The sequence below is a fragment of the Prionailurus viverrinus genome, chromosome X, assembly GCF_022837055.1.
Source record: "Prionailurus viverrinus isolate Anna chromosome X, UM_Priviv_1.0, whole genome shotgun sequence".
Taxonomy (NCBI): Eukaryota; Metazoa; Chordata; class Mammalia; order Carnivora; family Felidae; genus Prionailurus; species Prionailurus viverrinus.
This window is the reverse complement of record NC_062579.1, coordinates 29,582,367-29,594,420: the sequence shown is the minus strand read 5'-3', so window position 1 is coordinate 29,594,420 and position 12,054 is coordinate 29,582,367.

Below are 12,054 nucleotides of genomic sequence, written 5' to 3'. Positions count from 1 at the left end.
ATAAACATTGGAACTTGCCAGCGCCTCCAACCTCAGAGAGAATTTCAACAGCTCCTCCACCATTTGGCAAATGCTCTAGTAAATGGGTATCATTCATTTATGGTCTAGTTACCCTTTAAACTGCTATTATTTTGCTGTGTCCCAGGGCAGGCAAGTCTGCACACAGGTGCCTCAGTAATATCATCACTTTGGGGATGAGGTTCCCATTGTTACTATGTTGCCTTTTCTCCCACTCTTCTCTGCGTGGTTCCTCTATTGTTTGTTGTGCAGAAGGTATTCAGTCAGCCCTGGTTCTACTTGTGGAGCACTTGCTTTATGTTTAGGTGTAGATTCAATGTGTCAATGGGAGGAGCTGAATTCAGGGTCTTCCTACACTGCCATCTTGGACTGCCTCCAATATAACTCTTTTTATAATTCACTTTTTACTAAGTCTTCTTTAAGTATTTGATGTTGTTTCTTTGTTGTGTGCTTATGTTTGATTTTGAGATTCCTTGTTAGACATTCTACTGTGCAAATTTAGAAAGCTTGATAGGGCCAGGGTTGGGGCAGCTAGTACTCCAGCTGGTAGTGAATTTGGAGAGAGTCCGCTCATATTTTTGGTGTAGTGCTGGTTTTCTGGGTTTGAATGCTTCTTGTTCTTCCTGGGTGTGGGCTGTGGGCACTGTCCCCAACCACCTGGCTTGAGCTTCCACACGTACTGCATTCATCTAAAAGCTTTTGCTTCAATTGCTACTGCAAAGCATTGAGAGTAGGAAGAGGCTATGGGCAACAGTATGTGTTCCTCCTATAGTACCCAACTAATCACTCTCTTCATTTACTCCAGGCTTCCTGTTATTCATGATATTTGCTACCTCTGAAAGCGGAGCAGCTATTCTAGCACTCCTATCCTGGGCATTTTGGGTTGTGATTTCCATCTTTTGTTTTGTTCCATCTAATTTCCACATTTCAAGGATTCCTTGCAGTTTCTGGTATACTGAGGGCAATGATGCATGGTTGTAGAAAACATACAAACAGTGTAATAAATTATAAAATGCTAAAATCTCCTGAAATCCTACCACCCCAAACTAACCATAGTTATTATTTTGAAGCTCATTCTTTTTTTTTTTCAAAATTTTTTTAACGTTTATTTATTTTTGAGACAGAGAGAGACAGAGCATGAACAGGGGAGGGTCAGAGAGACAGGGAGACACAGAATCTGAAACAGGCTCCAGGCTCTGAGCGGTCAGCACAGAGCCCGACGCGGGGCTCGAACTCATGGACCGCGAGATCATGACCTGTGCTGAAGTTGGACACTTAACTGACTGAGCCACCCAGGCGCCCCTGAAGCTCATTCTTGTAGTCAGCATTCCATGCATGCACACATGTACACACAAACACACCACGTGCAGAAATTTTTCAAAAATGGCACCATGCTTTTCTGTAACCTGAATTATTTTACTTACAGTGTATTTGCCTAGGGGCACCTGGGTGGCTCATTCAGTTAAGCATCAGACTCTTTTTTTTTTTTAATGTATTTATGTTTATATTTATTTATTTTTGTTTTTTAATGTTTATTTTTTAATCACAATATATTTTTTTCAGGGATAGAATTTAGTGACTCATCACCTACATATAACACCCAGTGCTCATCCCAACCAGTGTTCTCCTTAATGCCCCTCACCCCTTTAGCCCTTCCCTCCCACCCAACACCCTGCCAGCAACCCTCAGTTTGTTCTCTGTTTTTAGGAGTCTCTTATGGTTTGTCTCCCTCTCTGCTTTTATATTATTTTTTGCTTCCCTTCCCTTATGTTTATTCTGTTTTGTATCTTAAATTCCACATATGAATGAAATCATATGATATTTGTCTTTCTCTGACTGACTTACTTCGCTTAGCATAATACACTCTAGTTCCATTCACATTGTTGCAAATGGCAAGATTTCATTATTTTTGATTGTCAAATAATATTCCATTGTATATATATATGCCACATCTTCTTTATTCATCATTCGATGGGCATTTATTTGGGCTCTTTCTGTACTTTGGCTATTGTCAATAGTGCTGCTATAAACATTGGGATGCATGTGCCCCTTCAAATCAGTATTTTCATATCCTTTGGATAAATACCTAGTAGTACAATTGCTGGGTTGTAGGGTAGTTCTATTTTTAATTTTTTGAGGAACTTCCATACTGTTTTCCAGAGTAGCTCCACCAGTTTGCATTCCCACTATCAGTGCAAAAGGGTTCCCCTTTCTTTTCATCTTTGCCAATATCTGTTGTTGCCTGAGTTGTTTATTTTAGCCACTCTGACAGGTGTGAGGTGGTATCTCATTGTGGTTTTGATTTGCATTTCCCTGATGATGAGTGATGTTGAGCATCTTTTCATGTGTCGATTGGCCATGTAGATGTCTTCTTTGGATTAGTGTCTATTCATGTCTTTTGCCCATTTCTTCACTGGATTATTTGGTTTTTGGGTGTTGCGTTTGATAAGTTCTTTATAGATTTTGGATACTAACCCTTTATTTGGTATGTCATTTGCAAATATCTTCTCCCATTCCATCGGTTGACTTTTAGTTTTGCTGAATGTTTCCTTCACTGTGCAGAAGCAATTTATTTTGATGAGCCCCAATAGTTCATTTTTGCTTTTGTTTCCCTTGCCTCTGGGGACATGTCAAGTAAGACTCTGCTGCAGCTGAGGTCAAAGAGCTTGTTGCCTGTTTTCTTCTCTAGGATTTTGATGACTTCCTGTCTTACATTTAGGTCTTTTATCCATTTTGAGTTAATTTTTGTGTATGGTGTAAGAAAATGGTCCAGATTCATTCTTCATGTTGCTGTCCAGTTTTCCCAGCACCATTTGCTGAAGAGACTGTCTTTTTTCCATTGGCTATTCTTTCCTGCTTTGTCAAAGATTAGTTGGACATACATTTGTGGGTCCATTTTTGGGTTCTCTCTTCCATTGATCTAAGTGTCTGTTTTTGTGCCAGTACCATACTGTCTTGATGATTACAGCCTTGTAATACAGCTTGAAGTCCGGAATTGTGATGCCTCCATCTTTGGTTTTCTTTTTCAGGATTTAAGCATCTGATTCTTAATTTCAGCTCAGGTCATGATCTCACAAGTGTGTGGGATTGAGGCACACATGGAGCTCTGTGCTGACAGCCCAGATCCTGCTTGGGATTCTCTCTCTCACTCTCTGTCCCTCCCCCACTCATGCATGTGCTCTCTCTCTCTCTCTCTCTCTCTCTCTCTCTCAAAAATACAAACTAAAAAAAAAAAACAAACCAAAAACAGTGGACTTGTCTAAATTTCAAGCCTGTATCTTTGTGTTCATATATTTTATATCATCCAGGACAATGCTACTTAAAATGCTGGTCTGCAAACTCTAATAATTATTTGCAACAAGATAACACCTTAGCCCACTATGTGAATCAAATATTTCACCAAGCACATTGTTTAATTTAACTTACATATTTTTGGAAGCAAGACTTTATCAGTGAGAGAAACAGTGAATTGCTTTATATTCTGGTACAAACTTACTGTGTTGGGGACCTTCAGATAAGCATTTAAGTAGTCATGATAGAAGCTCAGAAAATTGTTTATTTCCAAAAAAATATGGGGCAATGAAAAAATCTCATTTTTGGATTATACATGACCTTTTCTTTCTTTTTAAAAAATTTTTAATGTTTATTTTTTTATTTTTGAGAGAGAGAGAGAGAGCAAGAGTATGAGTGGGGGAGAGGCAGAGAGAGAGAGTAGGAGACACAGAATCTGAAGCAGGCTCCAGGCTCTGAGCTGTCAGCACAGAGCCCGATGCAGGGCATGAACCCACGAACCGCAAGATCATGACCTGAGCTGAAGTCAGACGCTTAACCGACTGAGCCACCCAGGCGCCCCTGTACATGACCTTTTCTAACCTATACTTTGCCACTTTCCCTATTTGGATCATATTTACTTGTCAATTTGCTTATAAAACTTTCTTCTGGATATCTTTTTTCAACTTGCTTTAAATCCCAGTTTGATTTCCCTGGAATTTCCACCACTACTCTGGGAATTTTTTTAAATAAAATTTTGCATTTTTCTTACATGAATTTCAGTTGTTATGATTTCCTGTGCTTAGGTTGTAAAGAGTATGCACCGTTTATCACTTCAACATAATATCCAGAAATTACCAAAGGCAAAAGGTCCTTTCTATCTTCTGGAGCAAAAGTAGTCTCCTACCTAACATTACTTAGCTTGCCTTTTGAATTGCAATAGTTTTTAGAGCCATAATATGATATTATGCATTGCAAATATCTAAGAAATGAGTCATGATATAAGTGTTTTCCAGGCTTAATTGATCATAAAATTTTTTAAAAGATAAATGTATCTCAGACCAAATGTTTCCCAAATACGCAATATGAGAAATGCTGCCTTATGCCAAAAAAGTTTATGTTAGAAATCCTGTCTCTTCATTATGAACTTTCATTGGCCCCACTGTTACAGAAAAAGTACTCACACCTTTTTTAAAACAAATATTGCTTTTAATAAGGAAAAGATGCCCAAGCACTTTACCTTCTATGTGTCAAACATGTTATTTTTAGTTGATGGGAATGTATTATGTGATCCTTTCATTTGTGAGGTAGGGGTAAGAAACCTTCTCAGAAGCTAAAAAGCATACCACTAAGGCCATGACCCGCTTACCACCTACCCCCAGAGTCATCCTGTTCAGATAATTGGCCGAAGTCAGGGATCATTTATATTCTTCTCTTTACCTCTCTCTTTGTTTCCCTGAAGATATCTAGCCCATCAGGTTGTAGGAGATTGTCACCTTTGAACCTTGTTGAGCATCAACTCCATGGCCTTAAGTAGTCAACATCACATAACCCTTTTTGAGGGTAGATGGAGAAGTCCAGATAGTCTAAAATGTAGCAATTCCATGTGTCAGGAATGAACATCTGACAGGTTATGTGACATTTATGGGAAAATAAAACAAAAATCTTCACATGTGCCCCCAAGAGAAATTGCTGAAAGGAATAAGATTAAATGCTTAAAAGAGTGCTAATTTATCTTCAAGGGAATTACTAAAAAAAAAAAAACCTGTGAGAGCAGAGGTTAGAAAGATTATAATCCTTTTAAAATGCCAAGGTTGTTAGTTGACAGAGTGTCCAGAGGTTAAATGCAATCCAGGATAAAGAGAGAGGACTTCCTTGCTTGAGTCACTGAAGAATATAAACATCTTCTCTTAATGTAAAGCAACTTGTTTGGCTGGAAGAAAAGTTACTCCCTGCCTGTCTACACTGCCAAAAGTATCTTGTATATTACTGAACTGAGGTCAAAAGATAAGGCATTCACCTTCCTATCACTGGATTTTTCTCTAGCAGTTTTTATCCAGACATAGAGTTTACAAAATAGTAGCAAAATAGCCTAAGGGTTATTAAAAGCAGAAGCTTTAGAGTCAGCAGCCCTGGGTGTGAATTCCGTATCTGTGCTTCACTGTGAGTTGACCAAAGATGGCAGTTTGAGAAAAGCAAAAGGAAAGTTTCTTCCTGAAATTTACTCCCTAGCCTCGGCCATCTTAGTATTGTTTGAAGTCCAGGTTGACTCAGATGATCAGATGTTTCTGAACCATGGGATTTATGATTTTCCTATCTGTAAATATTTCAGTATATATTTATAAAAGATGAGAACTTTAAAAAAATCCCTAACCACTGTTTTGGTTATCTACTTGTGTATAATAAATTATCCCCCAAATTAGATGCTTTTTTAAAAATAAGAACCTTTATTTTTATTTTATTTATTTTTTTCATCATGATAAGTGTACTTTTTAATCCCCATCCTGTCTTTGACCCACCCCCTCCATCTCCCTTTTGGTAACCATCAGCTTGTTCTCTATAGTTAAGTGTCTGTTTCTTAGTTTGCTTCTCTTTTTTTCCCCTTTGCTTGTTTGTTTCATTTCTTAAATTCCTCATATGAGTGAGATCATGTGGTATATGTCTTTCTCTGACTGGCTTATTTCACTTAGCATTATACCCTCTAGATCCAATCATATGGTTTCATGGAATAGAAAGATTTCATAAAATGGAAAGACTTTCATAAAATGGAAAGATTTTATTCTTTTTTACAGCTGAGTAATATTCCCTTGTGTATATATATATATATATATATATATATATATATATATACTGCATCTTCTTTATCCATTTATCTATCAGTGGCCACTTAGGCTGTTTCCATGTTTGGCAATTGTAAATAATGCTGCTATAAACATAATGGTGCATGTATCCCTCTGAAGTAGGGGTTTTGTATTTTGGGGGTAAATACCCAGTAGTGGATTACTGGATCATATGGTAATTCTATTTTTAATTTTTTGTGGAACCTCCATACCATTTTCCACAGTGGCTATACCAGCTTGTATACCAGCATTGCAAGAGGGTTCCTTTTTCTCCACATTGTCACCAACACATGTTGTTTCTTGTTTTTTATTTCTGCCATTCTGACAGGTGTGGTGATAGCTCATTGTGGTTTTGTTTTGCATTTCCCTGATGATGAGTGATGTTGAGCATGTTTTCATGTGTTGGTTGGCCATCTGGATGTCTTCTTTGAAGAGATGTCCGTTCACGTCCTCTGTCCATTTTTAATTGGCTTATTTGTTTTTTTTGGGTGTTGAGTTGTATCAGTTCTTTATATATTTTCGATACTAACCTTTTATTGGATATGTCATTTGCAAGTACCTTCTCCCATTCCATAATCTACCTTTTAGTTTTGTTGATTGCTCCCTTTGCTGTACAGAAGCTTTTTATTTTGATGTAGTCCCAATAGTTTATTTTTGCTTTTGTTTCCCTTGCCTCAAGATACATAGCTATAAAAATACTGCTGCAGCCAATGTCAGAAAAATCACTGCCTTTGCTTTCTACTAGGATTTTTGTGGTTTGGAATCTCAAATTTAGGTCCTTAATGCATTTTGAGTTTATTTTTGTATATAGTATAAGAAAGCAGTCCAGTTTCATTCTTTCACATGTAGCTGTCCAGTTTTCCCAGTACCATTTGAAGAGACTGTATTTTCCTCATTGCGTATTCTTGCCTCTTTTGTCATAGCTGTTAACCACATAATTGTAGGTTTATTTCTGGTCTCTCTATTCTGTTCTATTGATCTATGTGTCTATTTTTGTGCCTTTACTATTTTTGTGCTGTTTTAATTACCACCACTTGGTAATACACCTTGAAGTCTAGGATTGTGATACCTCCAATTTTGCTCTTTTTTTTTTTCAAGATTGCTTTGGTTATTCAAGGTCTTTTATGGTTCCATACAAACTTTAGGATTATTCGTTCCAGTTCTGAGAAAAATGCTGTTGGTATTTTGATAGGAACTACATTAAATCTGCTGATTGCTTTGAGTGGTATAGACATTTTAACAATATTCGTTCATCCAACCCATGAGCATGAGCATGGAATGTCTTTCCATTTCTTTGCATTGTCGTGAATTTCTTTGATCGCTGTTTTATAGGTCTTTCACATCTTTGGTTAAGTTTACTCCTAGATATTTTATTGTCTTTGGTGCAATTTTAAATAGGATTATTTTCTTAATTACACTTTCTGCTGCTTCATTAGTAGCATATAGGAATGCAACAGATTTCTGTACATTGAATTTGTATCTTATGACTTTACTGAATTCATTTATCAGTTAGTAGCTTTTTTGGTGGAGTCTTTAGAGTTTTTTATGTATAGTGTCATGTCATCTGCAAATATTGAGTTTTACTTCATCCTTACCAATTTGGATGCCTTTTGTTTCTTTATGTTGTCTGATTGCGATGGCTAGACTTCCAGTACTATGTTGAATAAAAGTGGTGAAAGTAGACATCCTTGTCTTGTGACCTTTTCCTTAGGGGAAAAGCTCTCAGTTTTTCCCCATTGAGTAGGATGTTGGCTGTGGGTTTTTCATATAAAGCCTTTATTATGTTCTGGTATTTTCCTCTATACCTAGTTTGCAGAGGGTTTTTATCATGAATGGATGTTGTACTTTATCAAATGCTTTTTCTGCATCTATTGAAATGATTGGATGGGTTTTACCTTTCTCTTCTTGATGTGATGCATCACTTTGATTGTTTTGTGAATGTTGAACCACCCTTGCATCCCTGGAATAAATCCCACTTGCTCATGGTGCATGATTTTTTTAAATGTATTGTTGAATTTGGTTTGCTGATATTTTATTGAGGATTTTTTGCATCTATATTCACGAGAGTTGTTGGCCTATAATTCTCTCTTTTCTTGTGTGTGTGGTGTCTTTATCTGGTTTTGATATCAAGGTGATACTGGACTCATAGAATAAACTTGGAAGTTTTCCTTCCTCTTCTACAAAATTTAGATCCTGAAAACAACTGCCACTTTATTATTTTTAATAATTCTACTGGTCAAAAGTTCAGACACAACACAGCATGATGACTTATCTTTGATGTCAGCTGCAGCAGAATTCATGTGAGGATTTGAGTGGGCTAGAATATCCACAATGTCTCACTCATATGTCTGGCACAGTGGCAGATTTGTCTGGAAGGAGGAGCTCAGATGGGATGCTGGGGTGGGTGGACCTCTCTCTGTGTAATCTCAGAGCCTCCTCCTCTCTATGTGGTCTCTCTGTGTGGCTGGTGCATGTTATCACTCTGGTGAGGCAGCTAGACTTCTTACATGAAAACTAAGGGTCGCCCAAAGTATGGAAGTGGAAGCTTCCAGGGCTTCTTGAAGCTTAGACACTGAGCAGGCATAGCATCACTTCTGCCACATTTGAATGGTTCAAGTAAATCACAGTTCATTCTGGATTCATTGTGGGAGCAACTACACAAAGGTCTGAATACCAGCAGGTGAAGATCATTGGAGCCATCTTTGGACACTATCTACCACAACCACAGTATCATTATCAGACTCAAAAATATAAACAGTAATGTCTTAATATCAACAAATATCCAATTACAGTGTATGTATTTCTCTCTGTTCATGTCTTAGCTTATGTTCTGCCCCAAACAGACAAAAAGCTCTGTGAGGTAGTTTATTTGCAAGCTGATCCCAGGGAGCAGGAATGATGTATAGAAGAGTGTTAATGGGGGAAGAGAAGGCCAAAACAAGGATGTATAATTAAGTTGGCCATTGCTAAAGGTAACAGGTATGTGATCTTGGGAACCTTCTAAGTTGCCTCCTGAAATGCATCTTAGAACTGTCTGCTTAAGGGACATATAAGAGAAAGAATTGTCCAATAGCAACTCCCATCTTTCATTAGTCAAGATAATTCCACATGTTTTATTTGTCTTATGCTTGCAGTTTGTACTTGCTTGAGTTGTCCCATGATTTAGCATCAGAGAAGCCCTTTGCAGGAAATGAGATACACACCGCATACTCCCAAGTAATATTCCATTGTATATATTTGCCACATCTTCTTCATCCATTCATCTGTGAATGGACACTTGGGCTGCTTCCATAGCTTGGCTATTGTAATAGTTCTGAAATAAACATTGGGTGAAGATACCTTTTCTAATTAGCGTTTTCATTTTCTTTGGGTAATTACCCAGTAGTGGGACTATGGGTCATATGGCATTTCTATTTTTTAATTTTTTGAGGAACCTCCATGCTGTTTTTCCCTATTCTCCACATCCTTGTTTTCTTTTTCATTCTGGCAGATTTAAGGTAATATCTCATTATGGTTTCAATTTGCATTTCCCTGATTATTAGTGATGTTGAGCATCTTTTCATGTGTCTGTTGGCCATCTGGATGTCTTCTCTGGAAAAATGTCCATTTGGTCCTCTCTCCTTTTTTTAAGAATACATAATTTATTTATTTAAGTTCAAGTTAATTAATATACAGTGTAGTATTGGTTTCAGGAGTAGAACCCAGTGATTTATAACTTCCATACAATACCCAGTGCTCATCCAAACAAATGCCCTCCTTAATGCCCATCACCCATGTAGCCCATCCCCACACCCACCTCCCCTCCAGCAACCCTCAGTTTATACTCTGTATTTAAGAGTCTCCTATGGTTTGCCTCCCTCTCTGTTTTTATCTTATTTTTCCTTCCCTTCCCCTATGTTCATCTGTTGTGTTTCTTAAATTCCACATATGAGTGAAATCATATGACATTTGTCTTTCTCTGACTTATTTCACTTAGGATAATACGTTCTAGTTCCATCCACACTGTTGCAAATGGCAAGACTTCATTCTTTTTGACTGCCAAATAATATTCCATTGTGTATATATACCACATCTTCTTTATCCCTTCATCAGTCGATGAGCATTTGGGTTCTTTCCATAACTTGGCTATTGTTGATAGAGCTGCTATAAACATTGGGGTGCATGTGGCCCTTCGAATCAGCATTTTTTATCCTTGGGATAAATACCTAGTGCAATTGCTGGTTGTAGGGTAATTCTATTTTTAACTTTTTGAGGAAACTCCATACTGTTTTTCAGAGTGGCTGCACCAGTTTGCGTGCACGTACATGCACACACACGCGCGCACACACACACACACACACACACACACACACACACACACACAACACACACACACACACAACCTAGCCATAAAAACAAATCAAATCTTGCCATTTGCAACAACATGGATGGACCTAGAAGGTATACTGCTAAATGGAATAAATCAAAGAAAGACAAAAACCATGTAATTTCACTCATGTGCAATTTAAAAAACAAGACAAAGAAAAAATACACAAACCAGACTCTTAAATATAGAGAACAAACTGCTGGTTACCAGAGGGGAGGTTGGTTAGAGGATGGGATTTTGACTCCCTGACTTACTAGCTGTGTGGTTCCAGACTATGACACTCACTATCTTGAAACCATTTTCTCACTTGTAAAATAAGGATGATCCATATATCGTAGGGTTGTTGTGAGAATGACACAGATAATGTCTGCAAGGAATCAGAAACAGTACCTCCCATATAGCAGGCACTTGGCAAATGCTGAGTATTTACAAATAAGGGCAAAAAGTAGATTTAATTTTGAATGAAGTTGAAAAATACCATCTCCTTGTAGTCGTTTCATACTTGTTAGATGAATCATAACTAACAGAATGTCCACAAAGGAACTTAAGCAATAAAGTTAATTGTGTTTATCAAGAAGCTGGAGATGGGGGTGGGGTGTGTGGAGGAAATGTCATAGTTTATGCCTCTGGATAAATTATAATAGAGCTCTATACTCTCTTGGCTTTATCCTCTATAATTTAAGAGGATATAAATTATATCCTCTATAAATTAAGCTCTATAATTCTCTTGGCTTTATCCTCATGGTTACAGGGTGGCTGCCCTTGCACTTGACATTATATCCTCACACCAGCATCACAATCAGAATGACAAGAATAGGGTAAAATGATTTCTTTTTGAAAAATTCATCACCTTTCTCAGGCAAGTAAAGTTTTTTCAGAAATCTAGACTATTTCTATTTACATCTTAGGTCAAAACTTAGTCATGTAGTCAACCCTAGAAGCACAAGAGGCTCTGTAAAGTATCTTGAAATAGGAAGAAAACTTTCATGATCAATTTAGACTAATATGATTTATGCCAAGGAACTGGGCACATTGTTACTTCACAAAAACCAGGGAACACTCTTAATAACAAAGAAGGGGTGAAATGGCTGTTGGATTAATCAACAGCATCTGCCCGTACTCTCTCTGCTGAGATAATGGATTAAATCACTAGCATTTTAGATGTAATTAATTCAAGTAATTGCTTTCTTTTATACCAAAGGGTGGTGGTTGTAGAGAAATTGATGGCAAAACTGCAAAGAGCATATTGAAGATATAAAGGCAATTAAAATGTTAAAAATATTTGGCAGTTTTAGGGGCGCCTGGGTGGCTCAGTCAGTTAAGTGTCCGACTTCCGCTCAGGTCATGATCTCACGGTTTGTGAGTTTGAGCCCCGTGCTGGACTCTGGGCTGACCGCTCAGAGTCTGGAGCCTGCTTCAGATTCTGTGTCTCCCTCTCTCTTTGTGTCTGTGTCTCCCCTCCCCAGCTTATACTCTGTCTCTCCTTCTCTCTCAAAAAATAAACATTAAAAAATTAAAAAAAAATATTTGGCAGTTTTAGATACATTTAGAGCCTGTTAT